We start from the raw sequence: 25,197 nt of genomic DNA, 5'->3' as shown, positions 1-25,197 counted from the left end.
CCTTGTTTTGCAATGAGAGTCTAAGGATAAACAAAGTAGGCTGCATAGGTCTTCTGCGATATAGGAACATAAATGTACCCAAACCTGGGTAGAACTCAGCTGCAGAGCTTCCTCTCAGAGCAAATTTTATGACAACAACAACAAAAAAGAAACTCCTTTCCAGATGAAGATTACATTATCAATAGTTTTAAAATAAATATTTTACATTTGTACCTTTTAAATGGATTCCCATTGGTTACTGATATCACTGTAAGCTTTTCTGGCAGTATATGATCAGCTTTGTTCACCTTGTACAATAGTTTGGCAATATTTATTGGGTAGTCATTTATATCATTGAGTAGTCTTTAGGATTTAGGCTACCTTTTAAACAGCTTTAATCAGATCCATTGTCTTCCTGATTGATAAGCAATGGCTCTATAAGCATTCTTTTCATACTTCTCTGTTGCCAAATAAAACACTGTGGTTAAAAGGGAAAAATTGTAGGAATGTACGAAGCATTCTCAAGAAGAAGAGAAACCATTTCTCTGTTTTGTTGACTGGAAGGGCAAACTATCAATTGTGCATAGAACATCTTATTCTAAAAATAAAACAAAGTTTTAAAATTCTCTTAACTAGATAATAAAAAAGAAAAAAGAAAACCACAGGAATCTTCAGTATTAAACTCGAGATGGCCTTTAGATGATTTAGAGGACAGCCTACTACTTAGGTGTGACTCATATGCCTGTTTTATTGATTTGTCCTATTATTAAAGTGTATGTAGGCATATACGCTTCTGGGACTCATTTGATACTCAGCAGAAATATTTAAGAACATGTGCCAAGACATAAGATTTTGCCCCCACTATTCTTTCAGACTTCACTGCTCTAAAAGAGAAGACATCTTAACAGATAAGGATCACTGCATAATGTGTTTATCTTTTCTAGACTAAATAAGACACTTTCCTACAGACAAAAACAATAACTTACTAAATCAAGCCCATAATTTCTCTTACAGGAACTTACTAGATGAAGAAGAATGGTAAGTCTGACAGTGCACCGGCTGTGACACTATCTCAGTGTTAAGTGACTCCAAGATGCCATACCTCCGTCACATCCCTGGGACATCTCTAGACTGGATAATCTACAAAAGAAAAAATGACAGTCCTGTACAGACTCTTATTTTAACCATATGCAGTTATACAGTTCATTCCATAGACTTGGCTGTGGTATAAGCTACCAGTCACATTACAGGAGAAGGTTTACCAGTTATTTGGCCAGAGTAACCATTTCAGATGAAATATTCCATCCTGGGTGACTCCAGCTAGAGGACTAGGCTCAGTTTGCACTGATGAGGTTAGCCCTCGGGCCACCCAGGTCCCTCGGCCTGCTAGCGCAGTCTGTGGGAGTGAAGCATTAAAGCAATCAGACACACACCAGTCCACAGAATGACGAGAGAAAGGCAAATGTCATACTTGTCTTCAAGAAGTCAAGAAGGAGGATCCAGGGAACCACAGGTGAGCCAGCCTCACTTCAGTCCCTGGAAAGGTGATGGAGCAAATCCTCCTGGAAGCTGCTTCCAGCCAGGAAGGGACAAGAAGGTGACTGGGAGCAGTCAGCACAGGCCTACCAAAGGGAAATCCTGCCCAGCCAACTTGATTGCTTCCTATGGTGAGATGACTGTCTGTGTGGACAACGGGAGGGCAGTGGGTACATACCTTGACTTTATCAAGGCTGTGGCATGCTCCCCTGTAGGCCACTTTCTGCTAAATCAGTGAGATATGGGCTGGATATGTGGATGGGTGGAAAACTGGCTGGACTGCTGTGTTCAAAGGGTTGTGACTGTCATATAAGGTCCAGCCAGTGGTTAATGGCATACTTCAGGGATTGGCCCTGGGAGCAGTACTGTTTAATGCCTTCATTAACAACCTGGATGACTGGATGGAGAGGTCTCTTGGAAAGTTTGCAGATGACACCAAACTGGGGTAAGCAGTAAATGAACTGGAGGGCAGGGCTGCTAGTCAGAAGGACCTGGACAGGCTGGAGAAATGGGTTGATGGGAACCTAAAGGAGTGTGTTGGACAAAGGCCAACATAACACCTGGCCCCTGGATGGACGAACCCACTGCAGCAGGACAGGCTGGGGCCAACTGGCCGGGAGCAGCTCTCCAGGAAAGACCCTAGGGCCCTGGAGGGCCAGATCTTGGCCATGCAGGGGGCAGCTGCCCCTGCACCTGGGCAGCAAAGCAGCCCCCACGCCAGGGGCTGCACAAGCAGGGCAGCAGCTGGCAGGTCCAGGGCAGGGGGCTGCTGTGCAGGTGGCGGCTGTGTCCAGGCTTGGGCTCCCTGGCATGGGATGGATGGTGCCGCGCCGGGGCAGGTCTAGTGGAGGGTCACCACAACGGTAGGGCTGGAGCACCGGGCGCGGGAGGAGAGGTGGAGGGAGCTGGGCTGTCTCAGCCGGGAGACAAGGTGGGGAAGGGGAGACCTTAGTGCTGCCCGCTCCTGCCTGATGGTAGGGCACAGGGCAGATGGAGCGAGGCTCTGCCTGGAGGTGCACAGTGATGGGAGAGGGGCAGTGGCACAACCTGGAACATGGGAAATCCCAGCTGGACATTAAGAACAACTTTTCCACCGTGAGAGTGGTAAAATACTGGAACAGGGCCTAGCATGTTCCTTGGAGAAATTCAAATCTTAGCTGGAGAAGTGACCAGGCAACTTCATCTAATTGGACCTGCTGCAAGCAGTGAGTTGGAGTGGATGACCTCTAGGAGGCTCTTCAAATCTAAATTAGCCTGTTACGAATTACTTCAACTAAAGCAATTCTCTTTGGAGAATAAATTCACAAGAAAATAAATTCTTTAGCCCATGTTCACATTGATAAAAGTAAATTCGATAAATGTTTTGAGAGAATTGTTTTGAATATACAGAAACAAATAAATCTGACAGTACTTACAGGTTCAGAAGCTTGGTCTGCTTTGCTATGTGGGAAGTTTTCCTCATTAAGCTAATAGCGATGCTTCCTTGTAGGAAGACAACAGGATCTGTGCTTCATGCAGATGGTTGGAGAATCAGGGTGCCATTTTAAGAATGCAGGCAGGTGGACAGAAGAAGGCATGCATTTTATCTGCTCTCAGTAATGTGGAATTTTTGCTTTTAATGTAAATAATGCCTATTATGAAAAACAGGTTTACCTCCCTATCCATAATGAAATGCCAGACAGAAAATGCCAAACAAACTTTATAAAATGAAAGTAATAAATTGTGTTGAATTCATCCACATTCCTCAGATAACTGTCACATTTCAAGCCATACACTGAACATAGAGTAGCTACATAAAAAGAAACAATTAACAATTTCCTTATCAATGTTTACAGATTGTCTCAAATCCATTTTCATAAGAGGAATGTACCACTCCCTGTTTAGAGTCCTAAGGTAAGATATCCAGAGGAGGAAAGTAATGGTTGGTGGCGATAGGATAGCTTCATGAAGCTCATGTGCTTTCACCCAGTTTTGCTTAGACACAACAGAAATGAGAAGGGGTGGCTAAGTGAAGAGGCTTTGGAAGAACTGTCATAGGTAGGAGGAGTTGGCTCTACCCCTCTTTCCTTGCAAGGGGGAGGAAAGATTTTTCACGTGGTTATGGTGCTTAAAGAAACCTGGAAATGGAGTTGACTGTTTTTGTTGCAACAGTCCACATGGGAGGGGATGTCTTCTGCGGCTCACTCAAAACAGGACTTCACTGGGAAAGAAGTGGGGAGGGGTGGGACCCTCACAGGTGCTTAGCAGATGGGTGATGCTGAGCAGTCTCCAGTTAGCTGCTTGTGTCCCTGCCTTTGTGGAGGGCAGGGAGGCAGCACAGGAGGGGCACTCCTGCCTGCGGCACGCTGGACAGGGAGGAGAGACACTGCGCTCGGACGACGGGAAATCCTAAGGCCAAAGCCGTGTCTGAAATCCCATTCTTAGGTACTTCATTGTGGGTCTCACGCATGTGCTCTGTCCCAGCAGGATTCACAGCCTGAAGCACAGTCCAAGACGCTCCTTTTGGCACACACAGCTGACTTGCTCTTGCCTTTTAAAACAACAATACTGATGACTGAACTTACCTGTTGTAGAAAAGCACTGTAGTTAGAGCACTCGTCCCATGGGGATCAGCCAGGCAGGATGCCTTCCTCAGCCTCTGCATGACACCTGAGCCTCTCGTGGAGAGCTGACAGTCAAACAGAAACTTCATCTTCCTGGGTGAGGGCTGTAACCATCACAACATATTAAAAGTTAGTCTAGCAAGTTTCTCCTCCATGTTTTTAAATTAAAATGAGAGCAGGCTGTATTTCCTGCTATCCCACATATGTGAGTGATACAGCTAATGGGTCAAGACTGCCAGGGTGCTTATATGGAAGGAACCCCAGTTTTAGGACTGGTGCTGTGTGACATAGTCACTGAGGTGCTCAGCATTGGCTTGATGGTGGTACTGTGCACAAAAAAAGAACCACAGACATAAAAGGAAATGTAAGTACTCAAGTCCAAGTCCTACTTGCAGCAAAGCCTTTAGATGTGGATCAGGGCGTATGCTCTTTCTCATTTCCTTTCACATGAGATTGTTCCATTATTCTTGTCTTTAAAAGTCATTTAGTTGGCATAGTGCCGCATATTGCTGCATAGTGGCAAAGGCACATCAGTCTCCAAATTATTTTAATATGAATAATTTTTTGCAGCAAATATTCTTGTTTGAAATGAATATCAGTGATTCAGCCAAGGCTTTGGGAGCACAAGTCCATACTTCTTCACACAGCCTAGCAACCCATCTTCTTCATTAGAATTCGGAAGACATGTTTTACTGCTAGGTTTATAAGTGAGGTTATAAATAAGTTGGTACAAATATGACTTTCTAATCTTGAGCATGTTCTCACTTTGATCTTATACAACAATTTCTAGGTGTACTTCCATGACTCTTGTTGAACTTTCCAGACTAATTTTACGGTGATGCTACATCTTCTGTGTCCTTATTTAAGTTTTCCTCTTGCTGTAGAAAGCTATCCCAATATGAAGCAACTGAAAAAAGTACATTGAAGAAAACTGCAAAGCCCTAAATGAAATACCTTTCGTTAAGGCCAGGCTCTGCTAAGGGGAGACAGTTGGTTTAGACATGAAAAAGGATCCATTTCTGCAAAGGGAGGCACTACTTTATACAAAATTCATTTGAGGTTTCGACAGGATCTTTAACAGGGCAGAACTGTGCAGTAGACTTGTCTACACTTTTTCCTTAAAGCAAGAATCCAAATAACACTAAAAAGGCTCTTCAAAAGTAGGTCTGAGTTGTACATAAGCTAGAAAAGGGAACTTTTAAAATGGAGAAAACTGCAATTGCTTGGGTCAGAACAAGAAAAAAGGGGAGCTACAGACAAGTCTCTCCTTTCGCCTGCTGCACCCTTGCAGAGGGACTCCGTTCTTCAGGTTTGCTCTCAGCCTGGCAGCTCAGGGGCTTTCTGAGGTTGCAACCAGCTCATCCCGTGTTTCTGTAAAACCTCGGTTTCTTCATCTCCTCCTTCATGCTCGGTGGCACTTCCAGTCTCTCCTCTACTCAGCCACGTGTCCATCCTTGCTCCTGCCATGGGCACCCCGTGGACAGGGCTGCTTGCCCTGGCCAGCCCCACCTTGGACGGCGGGTGCTGTCCTGTCCCCACGGCACCCGGGACGGGAGACGTCCCCCATGCCTCGGCAGTGTTTCCCCGATCCTGGCTGCCCAGCCACACCCTTTTGAAGGAATTTGCTGTATATTCCTACACAGCAGCGGATTGTACAACCGCTCACCTTGCTGAATCACAGCGGCCTACGCACAGCTGCCTGTGTTGTCTGAAACTGCAAATGTATCGTTAAATAACAGGAACCACAATGCCACACTGCTGCCAGACACTTTCAACCACGCTATGTTTGTGGAGAGGTGCTGATATTGGCTTCTGACATAATGAGAGGTTTCTTGAAGTTTGGATCTTTGGGGCTGTAAATCCTGAAGTATCAGTAGCAAGGCTGTTCTTGGTTTATTTCTGGATGTAAATGCAAAGGAACAAAAATGGTGTGTATGGACAGAAAGAGCCTATTTGAAGCAGTGCAGCATTTGAGCAGGTTTCAGAAATAATGCAGGCACAGAGGACATCAGTCTCGGTGAAATTCACAAGTCTCTTAGCTCCTAAGAAACATCTATATTTGAAAACGTGTGTGGTTTCCTGTAGCTCTCCTCCTTACCAGTCCCTTTGTCCAACACATTTTAGGCTAAGGAGCAGGAATTAGGGAATGATGACAAAGGCATTAGAATATTATAAGGTAGCCAAGTGGCTCTGAGGAAAGTGAGATAAAATTTGTGCAGAGAGGTGTGACAGCATTTATGTGTATTCCTTTTTAACATGAAAAACTGAGAGCGATCCCTGTTTTTTTTAAAGCTACGTTTCAAAGGAGTGAAGCCTGAAGCACAGAGAGCTCCACTGCAGAACTGCTGATGAGGACAGTTCTACTTTCTTGCTTCACCCCAAGCTCCCATTAAACTCATCTCTCTATGAAAACAAACATGTTTTTTCTGTGGAAGACCACATATCGGTCTGTTTCTCCTCCTGCTGGCTACTAGTTAAATTACTTCCGATATTGAGATGTCACACAGTTTTACAATAGTATGAATGGAATAAGGACCTGGTTGTTCAAAGCACAACTGAGAAATGCTGAAATGCATCTCCAAAGCACATTTAATAACTTTTTCTTTGCATAGAAGATTAAGGCAGAAAGAAAATGATGCAGAGCTGGGAATTTCTTTTTTAAGAACTTTCTGAAGAGCTATCATAAAAGGACAGAACCAAATGAAAACTGATCCCTTAAATTTCTGCAGACAGTAGCACTTTCCTGTCAGATAAATGAAAGACATCGCGCAGACTAGCCTTTGTTATTGCAGAAAGGAAAGTGCTTGTTGGTGACTGGAGTCAGGAGACCTAAGTTTTTATTTCCAGCTGAGCTGCATGTTTCCTGTGCGACCTTGGAACTCCCCCTGTACCTCCGTTTCCCGTTTGTAACGCTGGATAATAAATATCTCGGTGAAACAAGACTGATACTCCTCTTGCAGAAACTGTTTGCAGCTCCTTTTATGGGCAGTGCCAGAAAAATTACAACTTTCATTTTATGAACTGGATAACTCTTGAGCTGAGGGGAAAATGCAGGGGATTCTCTCTTGTTGTGAGGGAGGAAAAGCATGTCACTTCTTTATTCACTGCTTTCATCTGGTTGTTCTGGGAGGTTATTCTGGGAGGAGTGTGATATTTTTGGCTCTCTGGGGTACTAAGGAAGACCCAGAGGTGGGAAAAGAAGAGTGTCAAAATGGCATGCCAGGAATGGGAAGTAAATGAAGGAAGCAGTCTCTGGCCATCAGGTCTCCTGAAAACTCCTGGTTTGTTTTTAGGTTCTTCCAAACTGACTCTTCTCTTTCGCCTTCTCTGGAGACAGACAACATGCTGCATTTATGTCTCCTTTACTTGGTTTCCTCTGAACTACATTTTAAAAATGGGAGCTTTGCTGCCTATACATATCTGTGAAAACTGATCTAAAATTCTACTCTACAGGCACAACTTGGTTTTTTTCATTCATTTTGCTCAAGTAAAAACAGCTCAGCTATATGTGAAGGTAATGGACAGTCAATCCTCTCATCTTCTCCATCTCACCAGATTTTCTCCCAGCTCCCTAAAGAGCTGGGCTCCTAACCATGTGCTATGCCTGGCTGTATTGGAATAATGCAAAAGACCTGATTTCAGAAAAAAGATATAATCACAGGGATTTTCCAGATCCATTTTTCTGAGCCTGAGCCTATGAAGTGTCTCCTGAAGCAAGCTTAGCAATCTAGGGCACAGATGCCAAAGACAATACAGTGGTAGATTTCAAGTCATACGCAACATTGCAAACACATGGCCTGCACAGATTTGGAGGCATCTGGAAAGAGGCATGAGGAAAAGGCAGTGTTTCTTAGACTCATTTTCCCACATACTGAAAGGGTGGTGCTGGCAGGCTCTGCTGAGTGCCCAGCAGCCTGGCTCTTCTCGTCATCCAGACCTGGCGACCGCCCTCTGCCTCTCTCTGTGCTCGTAAGCTGGGATTTCCCTGCAGAGGACTGCAGAGTGTGCAGAGGCTGGTAAGCACACCCCCAGCATGACCAGTGCTCCCGGTGCCCCACCAGGCACCATGGCTGAGGGACAGGCTGTGTTCCCACGGGGCTGGAGACCCGGGAGGAGCCAAGAGCCCCAGTCTGGTGGAGGAGCCCGACCCGCTGGCCAGCGGCACGCTGTGACTCGGGCAGGTGGTGTGGGCTGCCGCCACGGGCATCGGTTTGCTCCCCGAGCTTCTTGTCAGGGGACAAAAATGCAGGTTTTTTCAGTTTTTTCCTCTGGGACACTTCATTGTCCAAAAGGCTGCCCAGCCCTTCCCCAGGGAACAGCAGACTCCCCTGGGGATCTCCAAAACTGGGGGTGGTTCATGTGACCACTGCTGACTCGAGAGGACACCAGGAATGGCATTATAAATCCAGCAGTAGGAAGAAGTAAAAACGAGACCATCACTCATGCCTACCACCCCTCAGCTAGGGTCACAGTTTAAGTTGGTTACATTTTAGGAAGGGAAGGCTGAAAAACGGTGAAGAAATCAGCTCATTTCACAGTAACGCTGAGCTACTTGAACAGCCTGGCAAAGAAGGGTTTTTTTGCATTAATTTGGGAGTATAGGAAACAGTTTAAGGAAGATGCAACCTGTAAGTTCCTGTGTTTCTTCCTGTTAAGTAAGGATCATGTTTGAAAAACAATTAAACCAAAGTTCTACTTACTTACCCTATTTTAGAATGTGTTCCTGCCAAAGGGAACAGATCGCTTCTCAGGCCAGCGTGTCCATCTGCGAAGCTAAGATCCTTCCCCTTTGCCATCTGAGAACTTAAACATGCCTGCTCTCCGTTGCTAAGACTGTGTTTGCACCCACACGTCTTTCTGGGGGTGTCAGTAAACTGCAGTGAAGCGAAAAGCTGAAGTCTGCTGTGAGACCTGTTCTGCTCCAGCAGCCAGGATCTCCAAAGGGCTCTGCACTGACCCCGGGGTAAATTGAGGGAAAATCGTTCACAAGGAGTGTGAGGTGTTTTCACAGGGCTGAAGGGCAAGACTTTCTGTCCTTGGTCCCGCATGTTTAACCTGCCATCAAATGCTAGCTGAAAACAGAGCGTTGACTTAAGTGATACTAAGTGATAGCTACGGAATAAACACAAATAACTGGTCATCACCTGTACAGCTACTGAAATGCAGGCAATAATTTAAAGAGTATGCAGCTATTTTAATGCATAGCCTTGGACTGCACTTCAATGGAGAGATTTAAAATATTTTTAACAGGTTTCAGAGTGGGAGTATATGCAGCACTGAACAAACAAATACCTACTTTTGGCTCCAGCCTCTCAGACATGTGAAACTCGCAAGGCGGTGGAGGTAAACAGTCGGACTCTCGCAGAGCCTGGGTCAGATATTTCAGGCCACTGGTAGTTGTATTTCAGCCAATTCGGGGAGATAAACAAGTGCCATTGGCAGGCAGTCTGCAGAAGGCAGTGGCAGAACAGTCCATGAAGGAATACAATGGTAATACTGTTTCCCATAGACTAAAATAATGAATCATGGCTTCCCCTCGCTACTGTCGTTCACATAACCTTTATAATAATTTATAATTAGATTGGTTGCCCTTTGGATAGGTGCACATGGTTTTTTTTTTGAAGGGTTGCTAAGGTAACTGATGATTTCCTTATTTCATCCTGTGTAAAGGGAAATTTTACTTCCTAGTGAGCCAGGGCTCGAGACTCAGAGAAAACAGATACTTGTTTATCAGGAGTTTCGGTTCTTCTGTGGTTATCAGACAGAGGACTCTCAACCTGTTTTACTGGGAATTGGTTGCATTATTTCATTTTAATGGTAAAAGAAGAGGTAACATAACTCACATGAACTGTTTTGTTTCAAAAAGAGAGCGGAATTTTTAATTACATTTGTAAAATGCTCTTGACACTTACAGACTTTTACTTAAACTATTTGCTTTGTTCTGCTTTCTCGTCTGTAACTGAGAGTGCGGTTAATGCTGGACACGAATAAAAAAGAAAAAAAGAAAGAGCGGTCTGTGTGGATGAACGGCAGTGTCCCTCTGCTTGAGCTGACTAGTTCTCTCCTTTGAAGAGCAGAAATTGAAGTTGAAACTTCACAAATTACGCAGTTTAGTGGAGAATTCTTACTAGATTTTCCCTCTGCGCCGCTATTTGCATAAACATTGAGACCCAGGGAATGAAGGGAAGTCACGATAGAAAGAAAGTAGCTCATTTCTCAGCTGCGGGATATCTAATACACACCTTCAAAACAAACAGCAAAATTCCCCGGCGTGCTTGCCCTCTACTACTCTAGTAGCTGGTGACCAGAAGAAAGAGCGTGCGGCTGCGTGCAGCGAGCGGCCGTCTCCGCGGTCCCTCCGCAGCCCCTTCCACCCGCGGTGCGCGCCGCCAACAGCCGCTCCCGGCGGACGAGGAGGGACAGCGCGGCCCTGGGAGGGGGCCAGCCGTGGGTGACGGCACGAAGTGCTGGGACTCTCCCTGCTCTCCCCCTGGAGCCCACAGCCGAGCAGAGCACTGGCACCGCCGGCGGGACAGCAAAGAGGTCCTCCAGCCTGTAATTCACTGCTGCGCTCTTGGGCAGACCTGGAGACATATAAAAGAAATATCTCCAGGAAATATTGGCTGGAGGTTTATAAGTAGTCTGTAATTTGATGAGCTAAAGGACAAAGGTGAAAGAGTATATTTTATTATTTAATCTGTTAGAAAGTTCAATGTAATTCAAGGTTATTGTAATAAATAGAAGTGTTTACCTAACCTTTCTCCAGCTGATTCATCATGAATTGTATGATATGTCCTCAGTGACAAAGTGCTGTATGACTCTAACCAAGAAACAGCAGATAAGAGCTTTACAGTGACCTGTGCGTATCTCCAGTTTTGTATAAAACAGCACATAAAAGGTAGGCACATGCTGGAATGCAGGTTTATATGTATAGTCTCACATAGCAACTGAACCCCTGAGAAACTCTGCAAAATATCATCCTAAGAGCTTTCACAGTTAACATTTTTATTTCTATATCTTCCTCCTTCTCTTGCTAAGGGTTTTCTGTAATGATCTTGTAATAAATGACACAAATATCCAGAATAAAATGGTTGTTGCTATTCTTCCTATTTGCCCACTTCAGAGGATGCTATTTTAAGTCCCTAAAGAGTAAAAGCACTGGTTTTTCATCAAAAGTAAAGATTTATCTGAGAAGTCATCTTGGACTACTGATGGTGTATGAAAGTCTATGAAAGTCTACACTGGGCCCGTTCTGAGGTTTAGTTTTACTGTTAAAGTGGCCTCATTGTTACTTTTTGAGTAAAATAGTTCTTTGTCAAAAAATACCATACCAAAACTTTTCATAAGGAAGGGTTATTTACAAGACAATTTGCCTTGTCCAAATGTTTTAGTTTGTCTTTTTTTTTTTTAGTTCAGAGTCACTAAAATCCAATCTTTGTTTCTAAAAGACTTTTTATTTAGAAATTAAAGATCATTAAAATAAGTCTATGGTCAAAATGAAAACAAAACTCCTCATAACATTTTGAGTTTCTGAATCTCCATTTTTAAATTCTTTTCTTAATTTTTGACTTTTGTCTTGATTAAAACATTTGGGATCTTCTAGGCTTGGGATTTTTTGTTCTTGTTGAAAACTTGCACTGGACACAGGAACGATTTTCCCTCTTGAGATTTCAAGATTAAAAAGGAGGTCTTTAGCTCGCTCAATGCACAAAAAGACACATATGCAAAGCAATAGTAAGCAGCAGGAAGAATGACTCAAATCATCTTGCCAGTCCTGGGTTTCTTCCAAGCCAGCTCAACCCTTTTCTTCTGAAGGGTTACCCCCTTTTAGAAAAGTTAGCAGATGAGAACCCATCTAATTCTTTCTTGGGAAGACTGACACTGATAACAGGGCAGGTTATTTTAAGCCACCTCTGACAGCTTGTTACAGTGAGGCGTGCTTCGGTCTCACTCAGGCCTCTTCCAGGAGTAGGGGTGCTACCGTTAGTGGCTAGAAACCCCAGCTTTCACCTCTGGGAGCACAGTGGGACTCTGGACAGCAACAGTCTCTCTGACAGTTAAGATCGTGTTGGCTGCGGGTAGGAGCTGGGGGTGTGCGCTGACCTGCGTGGGGAAAAGGAAGTTGCTCATGGGAAGGAGGTACCATATCCTCACACTGGTCCATGTTGCTGATAAAGGTGCAAAATACAAAGAACACTGATCCTGGCATGGCAGAACACTTCCTTTTTGCTTTTTAAAGCCTGGTAAGTCTTTATTACCTCAGGTGTTTTGGCTCTGAGAAGTGGTACAAAGCTGATTACACTTAAGAACTGACGTTATGTGAGGCCTGTACAATTGTCACTGTTAAAGTGGTTATTCCCTTCCAAAGGAAGGGAATAAACAACAAAGAAAAAGAAAGGGAGGGAAGGGGAGGGAAGGGAAGAGCAGGGGAGGGGAGGGGAGGGGAGGGAGGGATGATGGTGTACTTACTACAAAGAAGTAGTTCCGTATATGCCATAAAACATACAACAAACTTTCTGTGCCCAAATTAGTGTCAAATTAAAATTTTATTAATCATTTACATGTCGGTAATAATAAATATTACGATTACATTATTTACAATACCTTTAATTGTTCTAGACATCTTATACACATTTTTCTGAAAGAGATTATGCTTAAGATATAGATTGCAAGCCTTAAAAATCCAGATTTATGATGTAGTCACAGTCCTTTATTTTGGCTCTGGTACTCTAGCACAGAAGAAAAGTTTCCTCCTCAGAGTGTTTTCAAACAGCATCTTAAAGAGGTTAGGAATACCACAAGAGTGAATTTATATAGTTTATTTGAATAAACATGTGTTAATGTTTTTGTTGACATGCTTCTTGTCCTTAGTTAGGATGTGTTTACATAATCTCTTCAAGGCAGGAACTGCTTCTTACTGAGAATACTTGACAGTACACAGTGCTAATGCTAATCAGGACTGCTATATGCTTCTGTAACACAAATAAGATTACCATGAAGATAGTGATTATGCTTCTAATCATGCATAATATGGATTTTTGCCAGCCCTGTTTCATCTTTACCTTTGTAAGCAAACACATCTCCTCTTTGCTTTTAAAACCTTTCATGAATCAGACATAGGCTGTTCCTCAAGCTTTTCCAGCAGTCACAACACTATGCTCCCTCCAGTGATGCCCACTGCTTTAGACTGGATAGTCTTTTTGGCCTGCTGCAACTTTGGCAGAGGACACTTTCCACAGACCTACCCTGCAAGGCTTCTGGGCTTTTGCAGAGGATGACACTTCCCTCCTTCAACAGGGGAAAATAATGTCACCCACTTCTTTGCTAGCTCTCATACTGTCACTGGATAGGTAAGTAAGGATTTTCCGAATGACCTCAGCACTCCTTTGCTCCTCTAGGTTTGCAATGCCTATGGTGCGTGCATGACAACATGATGCCTCCAGGCAGGCACTAGTGGGGATTTCCAGTGTGTTTTCTACTCCTCTGTGCATGCCATGAACCGTGTCTCACGAAATATCAGGCTGTTTAGACCTTACTCAACTGGGAAGAGCAGGGCAGTTGAGAGCCCTCTTACTTTAACAACATGTCACCTCACAGAGGGTAGATGGAATAAAGTGGATTGTGATTGTTCAGAAAGAGGATCTGTGCACTGGTGCAGGAAACCTTTTATATTCAAACATTTGAGGTAAACATTGCATGATAAGAAATTTTTGACTGGATGTTCTGGTTTCCTCTGTGAACATAAGCTTCTCAGCCTTAATCTCTGAAACTGTACACTCTCTCCTTTAGAAAATCAGGAATTTCAGGCACAAGCCTCTGGAGAGGAGACAGTGTACACTCTGCTGCTACAGTGGCACAAGTCTTGGTCAGGACCCTGTCCAGGTGAAGGATGTCAAGAGGTTGGTAGTAAGGCAGCAGACAGCAAATGGCATCCTTCCTTCTATTTAATGAGATATCACTTGATAGCCAGCAGCAGCATTTATGTAATGGGGCCAATATCACAACAGCATGTGTTGCTGTCTGCCTAGACCTGGTCTTGACTAAAGACTGTTGGATCTGGGAAGATAGTCTCTGTACATTTTTCCCAGCACTTTCCAGCTATTTATGCTCTTCAATTAATGAAATAAGTAGGAAAGAAAACAGTAAAAAATGAGCATTTTACAAGTTTACAGATTCATCTGCTTCAGTGGATGGCCCTCTGGCCATTTTTTTCAAATGTGCCAAAGCTTGCTGCTCTCATACTCATTGGTGGAACTCTGTATTTTTGGCCACTCTTAAAGAGAAATCTGAGATCCACTGCCAGTGAATGAATGACTGAAGCCTTCCACTGTTTGATGGTGAGGCCTAGACACATTGCTGATCAGTCTGAAGCTGAGACATACGTAAAACCAAACAGAGCAATCGTTTGCACAAAGAAAATCTGTAAGCAAAACCTTTTTCGTTCCTTCTGTTAACACTGATCCTTCAGCTATTGACAGTGTGACTTCTGACTTTTAATATCAACTGTGTAGTTTCTCTCTTGCTTGCATGTTTCATAATTTCTCCTTTACTAATATTAGCAGTGCCACTCTAATCAGAGATTAGTTATTCAGGAAATGGGATTAGAATGGGGTCCTAACATGTAGGCATTCACGGAGGACAAGAATGACTCTGAGGGACTGACCACAAGGCTCTGACTGTGGGTGGCTGTATCCGTTTATTTCACTATTGAGAGACAAATATCCGGAGGCTTCAGTGGAAAAAAACAGTCAGGAGGAGAGAGGAAGTTTAGTGTATTTAAAAGATCTGCTAATTCCTTAAAAAACTGTAAAGGAAGAATCCTTTGAACAGGTAATAAGAGGAGGAATGAGAATCATTTGGGCATTTTTAAGGGAATCCTGTGATTTAGCCTGTAAAACATTTATTTTTAGATAGTTATTTCTTTCTATATTTTTATTTATGATAAATAAAGTGGTTTTGGCTACCTCTGGCTTCAGAAATTTTGTTATGCTAGATTTGGATTTCCCTGATTCTGCCTCTGGATGCATGACCTTCTAAGATTTAAAAGACATTCATGTTATGAGCAATTCATACTTTACACTAGGATCCTGGTGGTTTGAACCTAAGACAGAGAAACCCTTTCTCCCACGTGTATGAGGCTTAACATTCCATGAATGGGAATAGACAGCCAAAACACCTGTGTTCAGCAGTTCAGTTGAAAAAATCTTTTTACACTTTTCAGGCACCAACAAACCAAACAAAATTTTCCAGCTGGGCATAGAACATCACCAAGGAGCTTCCACAGATGATGAGCCTCCATCTTGTTTTCTCTTTGAAGGTATCTGCTAAGGACATCAATGTGATTTAAGATGTAAGAATGAAGAAGATTATACAAATGTGAACATTTAGACATTTAAGCAGTGACTTGTGATTTATAACTGGGCAGGCTCTAGAGCAGTGGTATTCAGCATATAGAGGATCCAGCCCAGCTCTTCTCAGGTAGTGCGAGTCCTGCTGCCCATTCACAAGGTTTCTCTTGGCAGAGAGGATGAGGCCTCAGGAGAGAGAGTTGAGAAATCTGGAGGCTGATGAAAGCCGAGGGCTGAGCCCTTCTAGCCCAGACAGTGAGAGTGCAGGTGGAGAACCAATGCAAAGCTTTCATCCAAAATTATACAGGATGTTCATTGTAGTCCAGCTTTATTAATCCTGAACCACATATGCAATTCCTCAGATGTCACCTCAGATGTTGAGGTAAATGAGCAAGTCAGGCTGGCATCGCAGAAAGGGTGGGCTCCATGGGTCAAACAAGGCAGGAGAGAAGAAAGCACATAAATAACAATGCTGGGAAGGATCTTAAAATGGGAAGCCAGGAAAACTTTATAGTGGGGTTAGAGCTAATGGAAGAGAGGTGGAGAAAGTAGTAAACCTGGAATATTATCTTGTCTTCACCATTTTGAATGACCTTAAGGATTTAGAGAAAACCATACAGGAGGCATCTGTGTTAGCCAAGGCAAGACTTAAGGCCCCAGCAAAGGAAAGGATGGAGGGCAATGCCCTAAACAAAAACAGAATGGGAATATTCAGAACAAAATAAGCCATCATTTATGATGTGGGAGGAGGTAAAGTTATTATCAGCAGCTGAGAACAATTTCAGGAGCAGGAACTGTCTGAACTGATTTTATTGCCTGAGGAGAAGGCAGAAGCACAGAGAAAAAAAGCAAGTTCTGGAGGACACTTGCCAAAAATTGAAGGAGAGAAGGGTAAACCTGTCTTGCAAGTTAGGAAGGAGAAACCAGATGTACTGAAAGAAAGGACTGAGTCATGAAAGGCAAAAAAAAAAAAAAGAAAAAGAAAAAAAGAAAAGAGAAAAGAATAAAATCTCCAGCAGGTAATGGCTGATAATCAAAGGAAAAAAAAATTGGAAAGCTTTCCACTCTGTAGTACATAAACAGTATTTAATTATTGTGAGTAACAGGAAGAAAAATCCCAGGACTCTCTTTAAATCCAAAATAGATTGTAAATTCAGAACATAGGAAGAGGAAGAAAGCATGTACAATATTGTTTCCTAAAGCAGTAAAAACTGGACCCATGAGATATGCTGACAGCAACAACACATCTGTTTGAATGTATTAAATTTGGACAGTGGCTGTTACACTGCCTATGCAGGCTCAGAGCTGGCTGCCTTGTCCTTAGCTGCAGTGCCTACCTGCCCTTCCTCTCCCTGCTACACGTGGTAGCTGATCATGCGAGCAGGAGCGCTGTATGTTCCTGCCACGGCTGTACTTGCTCCGGGCTGTCCTTGTGTCCGTCTTGGTCCATGTTCAACTTTGAATTTCACCTAAAGGAAGTCAGTGAGCAACACAGCAGAATTCGGCTCCTGGTCTCGTTTTGCCCCGAACGCCGGGGCTGGAAGGGTCACAGCCTTTCTGCGCGAGCAGCGACGCACTCCTTCTGAGAATTCGCAGTGGCGGGAAGAACCACCGAGCGAAACGCTTTTCAGCAGATACCAGCAGGCAGGTGGATGGTAAATTAGCTTTCATGTGTGTGGTTAGTCAGGAAAGTGGTTAGTGTGGTTATAATCGGAAAAATGACTGTCATTTTCTCCAGCCTCTTAGGCAGCGGCTTTATTGCTGGGGCTTGATTTTAGAGATGATAACCTTACCAATTCACCAAGGTTCAACTTACCAAAGCTCAGGTGCAGCGGAAAGTGGGGGCTGAGAGGAAGGGAGGGACTTTGGCTCCCGGCCACGTGGCAGCACCTTCCCTTCAGGCACCGAGCAGAGCACAGGCACCCCGAGAGCGGCCGCTCGCCACCGCCTGCACCGCCCTCCGTGCTGGGAGCAGACCTTGTCGTTTTACTGCAAGTGATGGGGATTGCTGGGGGACCAGGTCAGGAGAGGAGGAAGCAGGCTTGAATGCAAAGATGCAAACTCTGAGGAAGGAGGAGAAATTAAGGCTAATCAAAAGGCTCTTGGTCCACAGAATGTCTGGTGCAGGCTCCAGTGAAATCAGGCTTACGCCTCTGCTTACTGTGTTTGAAAGGAGCAAGACGTGGAAAGGGCTGGAGAAAATGGGGACAACTCAGCTGGAGAGTTAGAAAATGTTCCTAACAGTGGCTCTGAAGGAGTTTCACAAGTGACAACTGTGGTGATAGAAACTCAGTAGCAAGCTATTTAAAATAGACTGAATGAAGCACTAGAAGCAAATATTGTAGGGACTATTTTGTACTGAAAAGAATATAGGTTTGCAGACAGTGTAGAAATTTTCTGTGTCGATATATCTGCTTTTATAAATCTAGAATAAGACTATAAACAGAGAATAAGAATAAAAAGAGCAAGAATAAAACCAAGAACAAAGCATAAAAAAGAACAAGAATAGAAGCAAGAATAAAACAGAATAAAACAAGAATAAAAAAGAACAAGAAAACAAGAATAAGAACAGGAATAAGAAATAGTCCTTTCTCACTGAGCCCATTAACCCTTAGCAACCTCTAAGTCTATTTTGTAACAAACAGGCACAACCAAGCCAAGTCCCAGACCAGTCATGCTAACTCCTAGACGTGCTCATGTTTAATGTTATTCCTTGCTGGCACTCACCTCATGTGATCCCGGAAGGAATGAGTGGGATGATGTAAAATACTGTGCAGTCCAGGGTCTAATCTGATAGAGATCACCTGAGACCCTGGTGTTATTGTACCAGTTTAATGCCAATCTAAATAAATATTAAGTCTGAGGTTTTTTGCACCTGCATATCTTACAGTGTTCACAATACTTTGTGCACTTACTCAAACGCAGTTACCCGGTTGTACAGACAGATCTGGTATGCCTGAAAACAATAAAATATACTTAAGCCATGAGAAGAGCACTCAGTCTAAATTCTCAACAAAGGCAGATCACGGGGGGGGGTTTTCTGACAATCACAGACATAATGCTTTTTAATATATTTTTCTGACTTGTCAAAATGTCCATCATCTTCCTAGGTCGCTTGCTCTGACAAATGTGTCTTTTGTTACATCAAAAAAAGTCCATGAGAAACTAGAACAATCTCTCAGTATGCAGTAAGTGAACAGACTGGGTTTTTTTGGCATTGTCCTAAGTTTCTTCTGTGGCTGAACTATTGAGCTCATTCTTTGTATCTGTTTATGAGAGGCAAGAGATGGAACTTCATGATGCATTTGTAATGCTTCCGAAACCACCCATCTTCTGAAGTGCCTGGGCTGTTTTCTGAGGTCCTGGAAAGGATCCATGAATGGTCTAGCCCATTCTTGGAAAATATAGCTATAAACCAACACTTATTTTCAAAACACTGACTACTAATTAGAAAGCTCTTCAGATGCATGCATCAAGTCAGATGCTCAGCCAGACCTTAAAGTGATGCTAACCAAATGGTTTTGTAAATGGTCAATTTTGTTTTAATACTTTTTCTGCATTATTTTCTGGTTCTACCAAAAACAAAGATTTTTGAGTGAGCCACACAAGTATTGTCTGAGTCTTCAGCTGACCTATTCCTGCAAAATTTATCTGGATCAATAATTCTATGAGATAGTATTCCAGAGGAAAACTTCAAATTTAAGGAGTTTCATTCATTTCCAGCATCAAAGTATTTGGGTGAGTGATAGGGAAAAAAATAAGAATGAGTCTCTGAAAGATGCATGTAAATTAATCATGTGAAAGATGGTACTTTTGTGACTTAGCAAAAATTGCTAATATTTATCAATTATTGGCATGTATAGAGAAATGTATGGTCTGATGACAATGTCTAGCTATCCATTTCAAACATTTCTTTTGAGTTGAAGGACAATGTGTTTGAGTAGAAACAATTTGGCAAAGTGATACATAGGGGAGAGTCTTAACCCAGTGGGTCTTTGGATTTGTTGCTTGCATTTATTTTAATAGTTGGTGTAGCTGCCCCTTTTGCACTTTTTTTTTGTTGCCTTAAGCATGTGACAATGCTATGGGATTCATTCTCCCAGATCTCTGTGGCTACAGAAACCTTGAAAGAGGAATAAAGAAATACAGACTATAGACACTGAACAAGAAAAGAAAACATATTGCCATTCAGAAAAAAAAAAAAAACCCCAAGAAAAATAAGTAGCAAACTTAGCTACTTAGATATGTTGTGGACCTAAAGTCTAGTGGAGGAATGGTTTGGTAGGTGGCAAGATCAACCTCTATGAAAAGAGCTGACATGCCACAGAACTGCCACAAGTAGGGCTTCCGTGGAAAATATTAGATCAATGCAGATCCTTCAGGCTTTGTGAGATTGGCGAGGTTGACTGACTGAGGAACTTTTGTTACCCCGTTGCCACCCCCACACTTCCTCTTCAGCATTAGCCTTGATACCGTGATCCGCAAAGCACAGCTGTCTTCCCAGGCCCCTTGCTGAGGTCTAGCACGTGCTCTGTAGCCCGCACCGAGAGCCGCAGACCCTGTGGTGATGCTTGGCTCTCGGAGCTGTCTTGCCAAACCCGCTCCGCCTTGTCGCCGCTTGGCAATGCTCGTCTTTGCTGTGGAGACCCGACACCTGTCGTGTGCACAGAAAGCAGATACGTAAACAGGTCCCCTCATCCAACACCTTGGTGTTCCACCTTGGAAAAAGACTCCCGCGTTTTTGTGGCTGAGGTCCCTTTGGGCAATCAGGGGTATGGGGAAAGGAAAAGGGCCCTCTCAGATTGGTGGGAGGAGCGTGCTGAGCACCTGGTGGTGTGAGATACTGCAAGGCATGAGTTTGGCAGGGCATCAGGTGTCTGAAAATCATCGCTGGTAGCAGAAGCTTTTACTTGCCAACACCATCTGTCCTGTCGGTTGAAATCTCCCCATATGCTGGCCCTGTCAAGCATGTCCCCCCCCCACTCTTTCTGCCTACAGGGCTATTTGCCAGCTGCAGGAACCCTTGGTGTTATCCTTTGGCGTGAGCATTTCACAGGATTTACAAGTATGCATTCACATCTACTTGACCTAAAATCTCCATCTTTGCTGGCTCTCATTATGAAATGTTGTCAGTCTGGAAAACTCAAGCAGGCACATGTTGTGGGCAGGAGAAGGAGAAGGAAGAAACCCATGTCTCCTGTGTTACTGAAATGGGAGATCAGTGGAAAGGGTGATGTCTGAAAGTGTGCCCCGGGCTGGAAAAGGGATCTGTGGAGTGAGAAAGGTGAAAAACAAGCAAAAAGCCCTATCAGCTGTGCTGGAGTGAGCAAAGAGCACAATCTGGGCTGCGAGAAGCTCTGACTTCCCTGTCTAGGCCTTGCCCCTGGGCTGTCTAACTCACTCACGCGAAAGGCTGACTGCAAGTGCAAAAGGCTGGCTGCAAGGCTACTGAAAAAATAGCTGTGGATTATTACTTCAGTTTCTCTGAGCTAATTATGGACTCGTGGGCAGCCTCCAGGCAGGGGAGAAACAGAAGGAGGCTCTTGTGGGGTCTGCATAACACCTTGAGAGCATTCATATTTGATGTTGAGGGAGCACCACGATGAGGCCAGGATAGCTGTGTGGGGAGTCAGAGGATGTCCCTGAGAGGTGCCAGCAGGGCTCTGGATGGAGACCTGGGGGGCGACTGGGGTGAGTCTAGCCCGTTATTAGCAGAGGTCACACAGGGCTCTGTACAACATGTTCAATAATGCTTTTCTTCTGTAAGCTTTATTTACAGTTGATATTAGCGGATGTACCATTTGCAGCTGGAAGTGAGCAGCTTGTTGAGCGAGTCTCTGTGCCCTCATGAGCAAATGCTGCTTTGCAACCAGGCACGATAATGTGTGTGAATCATACCATCCCAAATGTTTGGCATCCGTGTGAGTCACAGTTTTGCTACCATCAGGTCCAGCAATTTTACAGTTCCTTCCTGTTTTGCAGCATCTGGGGGCTTGTTATCCTTGTGGCCTGCCCACAGCACTTTGAAAACTGGCTGAGGCATAAATGTTAAGAGTTGGCTTGAAACAGTATTTTTGTTTCCTAGGAAATTGACAATTTCAGAGTTTGTTTCAAAGCAGAGTGAAATAAAACAAACTTTGGAAATATCCAACAAGAAAGAACACATCTAAAGCATGTTGGGTTGACTTTCTTTTGTTTTGAGGGTTTTTTGATAATAAATATTTTTCTCTGATTTTAGCTATTTAGCTATTATTCTGATTTAGCTGGAAACAGCTAGTTTCTAAAAATCACTTACCTGAGTCATAAAAATTGCTTGAAGTGCAGTCAAAGTTTTCATTATTAAAAATGTCAAAATAGGAAGCTTTGGCACTACCAAAATATATCACTTAAAACTTCCTATCTGTTTTGTAATGTGATTTTGATAAATGGCAATATTTCTGTCACAAGGATTCAACGAAAGAGTTCGAGACTAACCCTTTGTATACAAAGGCATATACACATGCATATATGTAAACACAAAAACTTGTGAGAAACAATGAAAGATGAGGACTCAGAAATATAATTATGCAAACTGAATTTTATGAGATTACCACAATTTTTAAATTATGGGGTCTTTATTACTGCTTAGGTCTAACACGTTTAACATTTCTGTCAATAACTTAGAAAAAAGCATAAAATTATTAGTATTTAAGTTTGCAGATGGCATAAAGACTGGATAAACAATGAAGAGGCTGGGTTATGGACTAACCAATCTGGATTAAATATATAGATGTATAAACTAATAAATGTTAGCACAGGTCAGAAGGTAGGCAATGTTGTTTGGATTGGGAGCAGTGGATGATAAGTAAGTTCTCCCTATAACACTGTGGCCAAAATAGCTTAAGAATCCATTGGGAAATATTAAGTGGAGATGGAGAGTTTCTTTAGGTTTTTTTCGTGTGTCACTGATACAACTATTTCTGCAACACCGCGAAAGATGTTGATAAAGTACAGAGGGTTCATGGAGGAGCCACAGGGGTGAGTAATGGCTTGAAAAACATACCCTGTTCTGGGAGATTCAACATAGTTGGTTTACCAAAGAGGAAGTTAGGATGTGATTTGATCACAGCTTGTCAGAACTTAAATAATGTTCAGAACTTTGTCATCTGTCTCTTAAACCTAGCTGGCAAAAGTATCACAGGAATCACTGAATGACAACTGAGGCAAGACAAATGCAGATTAGAAGTGAGATGCAGCTTTTTAGCAGTGAGGCTGATTAACCTTTGAAATCATGTATTAGAAGATGTGGAAGATTCTTCAGCTGAAAGTTTTAAATTGCATTTTGGGTGGTTAAGGAAAAATTCTGTTCCAGTTCAAATAAAAAATAGTGCAGAGAAATCTTGTGGTCAGTGTTATTTAAGAGCTTGTGCTAAATGGCTGAAGTGATTCCTTTTGGCCTTATACTCTAGAAATGCTTTGTCTGTGTCTACTGACATCTTAATTGGGTATGTTTTCACCAAAAAGATGTGATGGATGGTATTTGTTTCATCTGGGTGTTCTCAGTGATATATTATGTTCCATCAAGAAGTGATGAGGTTGGTTTGAACCCCCTGGGAGAAGAAGGCATGCAGGCAGCAACGCCTAGGTAGGGATCAGATGTCCACATGTTGGAGGAGTGGAAAGGGGAGCTTCTCAGAGGGGTCTGGAAAGAATGTGCTGCTACTCAGAAAGTCTCTGAGTTGGCTGGAACCAAGTATGGACATGAGGATCTGCCTGCAGAGGCACAGGGGGCAGAGGAAGTGTTGTGTACAGATCCTTTGTTTCTATATTGCCTAGCTTACTTTCTTAGAGTTTTCCCAATTAATCAAGTTCTAGTGTTCTAGTTTTAGTTTTTTCACTAAATCTAAACTTTACTGACTTTAAAAGATTTTTGGTCTTTTGGAGTTTATCTCATCTTGGGTAAGCGTCTAGGCACATACACTTCAAGCAGATTCTGAACTACAAAATGAGACATGCAAAAGGGAGAACATTGTTTCTGTGATTGTTGATTTTCACAAGTTACATGAAAAAATGGGTGATGATTTTTGTTCCTTAAGAAACAGAGAATATTAGTTCAGATGGGAGGTTAGTGCAAATAAGATAAACAAACCCAATGGTTCAGTAATATGCATTTGTAAAATGACTTTCATCATCAAGGCACTATGTACATCTTATAGTAAATTTCACTAAAATATGCCTACATCTAAGTGGAAAAAGGCACTAGAATATCACATAATACATTGGAATAGAGGAATTTAAGGTATGAATAGCATAAATGAAAGTCTCTGCAATCTTCAAGTTATGGTGTTCTATGTTCCCTGATTTTTACATTTATATTTTAGATTAAGAACAACAGGAAGCTGTATCCAGAAGTGCTGTCTGCTGCAAATGCAGGTCTGTGTGGGCATCTCAGTGTGGGAGTGATGAAAGCATGAAGTGTTATATGTACTCATCACCTCAGAGAAATGGTTGTCATCTGCATGTGGATAATAATAAAGTGGTGAAGTGGGGAGGAGAGGGAAGAGGGTTGTAATTCTTACAGCAGAAAGTGTGAGACCTTCTACTTCTTGTCCTCTGTGCATCCTTGTAATGCTTATACTTATCCGTACAGCTTTTTGCAGGTGACATGGAGATCTCCTACAAAAGTGCATCATCCTACCCCATAAGTAACCACAGACTCATTGTCTCCCTATTCACTTGGGATCCCTCCTGCTCTCTCCCTGTGAGGAAATTCTGCCGATATAGAGAGTAGCCTGCATGCTGTAGCACCTGCTGCTGTCCTCAGCAATGCACCTGCAGCAGCTAACGGTTTGGTCCCTGAGATATGACAGCAGAAGCAAATTAGCTTTAAATTACTGAAATCAATGTACTTTCAGCTGCAGAAAATGCAATTCAGGCTGAAAAACTTGAGGTCCTCCATAAGGCCGTGAGTGTTTCACTCTGTGCTTCTAGGACTCAGAGCTTTGCATGACCTTCATTCATGCCTTTGCCACAGGGTAGGCACACGCTCCCATGCATGGGATCAGTAAAACCACATCACTTTATTTTGAGAGTTTGAGAATGCAGGTGTTTCTTGTGGCCTCTAGTGTTCATGTGGATCTGCTGTTTACTGTTTTGCAAACCATACATAGTCATCTGTTCTATTTCACTTGAGCTTCCGCTGACTCATTTCCATCAAAGTCTAAATCACAACCAGAGAAATCACCAAACATTAGTGAAACAGATACTTCAGGGATATTCAACTTTATTTTGAGGAGATGAGGCCTGGAAGCCTTCATTTTTTTCTCTGACATGCCCACGCAGGTGTTATAATCAGGTGACTGGGATGGCATGTCTCCAGAGAAGCACTGTGAAAAAAGCCAGAAGCTTTACTGACAGCAGCAGTGTCAGTGAGGCTGTGCTTTCACCTCCACATACACTAGATTTCACCAACTCTTTTTTTCTTTACGGTTTCCCCATAAGGATTCCCATACAGTGAAGGACACTGGGCTCAGTATCTTTGCTCTGGAAAGAGAAGAAGCTGTGACAGCTAGAGGACTCATCTTTACAATTCCAAGAAGAAAGAACTGCACATTACTTTGTTATTTACTGTTGGTGTTAAACCAAGCAGTTGAACAGTTTGGAGTCAATTGTGATAAAGGTCATATAAGCATGCAATAAATGACAGGTCCTGACCAAAGGACATCGAAAATTACAGCACTGACCCCTCCTCT

General features: G+C 43.0%; 1 long non-coding RNA gene across 3 annotated transcripts in view; it reads left to right on the top strand.

Moving 5' to 3' along the window:
- The window catches only part of LOC112981896 (uncharacterized), a 36,238-nt gene extending 25,645 nt beyond the window's left edge, over positions 1-10,593 (top strand). Inside the window, exons 4-7 of one of the 3 annotated variants that reach the window (XR_010386340.1) lie at positions 994-1,646; positions 3,351-3,408; positions 3,982-4,215; positions 6,411-10,586. This is a non-coding gene — a long non-coding RNA (uncharacterized LOC112981896). Of the gene's footprint in view, positions 1-993; positions 2,932-3,350; positions 3,409-3,981 lie in introns of those variants that run through there. The other 2 variants (XR_010386339.1, XR_003258847.2) reach the window with 2 other exon arrangements.
- Positions 10,594-25,197: the final 14,604 nt, after the last annotated feature.

The sequence above is a fragment of the Dromaius novaehollandiae genome, chromosome Z (genome assembly GCF_036370855.1).
Source record: "Dromaius novaehollandiae isolate bDroNov1 chromosome Z, bDroNov1.hap1, whole genome shotgun sequence".
Classification (NCBI taxonomy): Eukaryota; Metazoa; Chordata; class Aves; order Casuariiformes; family Dromaiidae; genus Dromaius; species Dromaius novaehollandiae.
The sequence above is the reverse complement of the archived record's forward strand: the minus strand, read 5'-3'. Positions and strand labels throughout refer to the sequence as shown.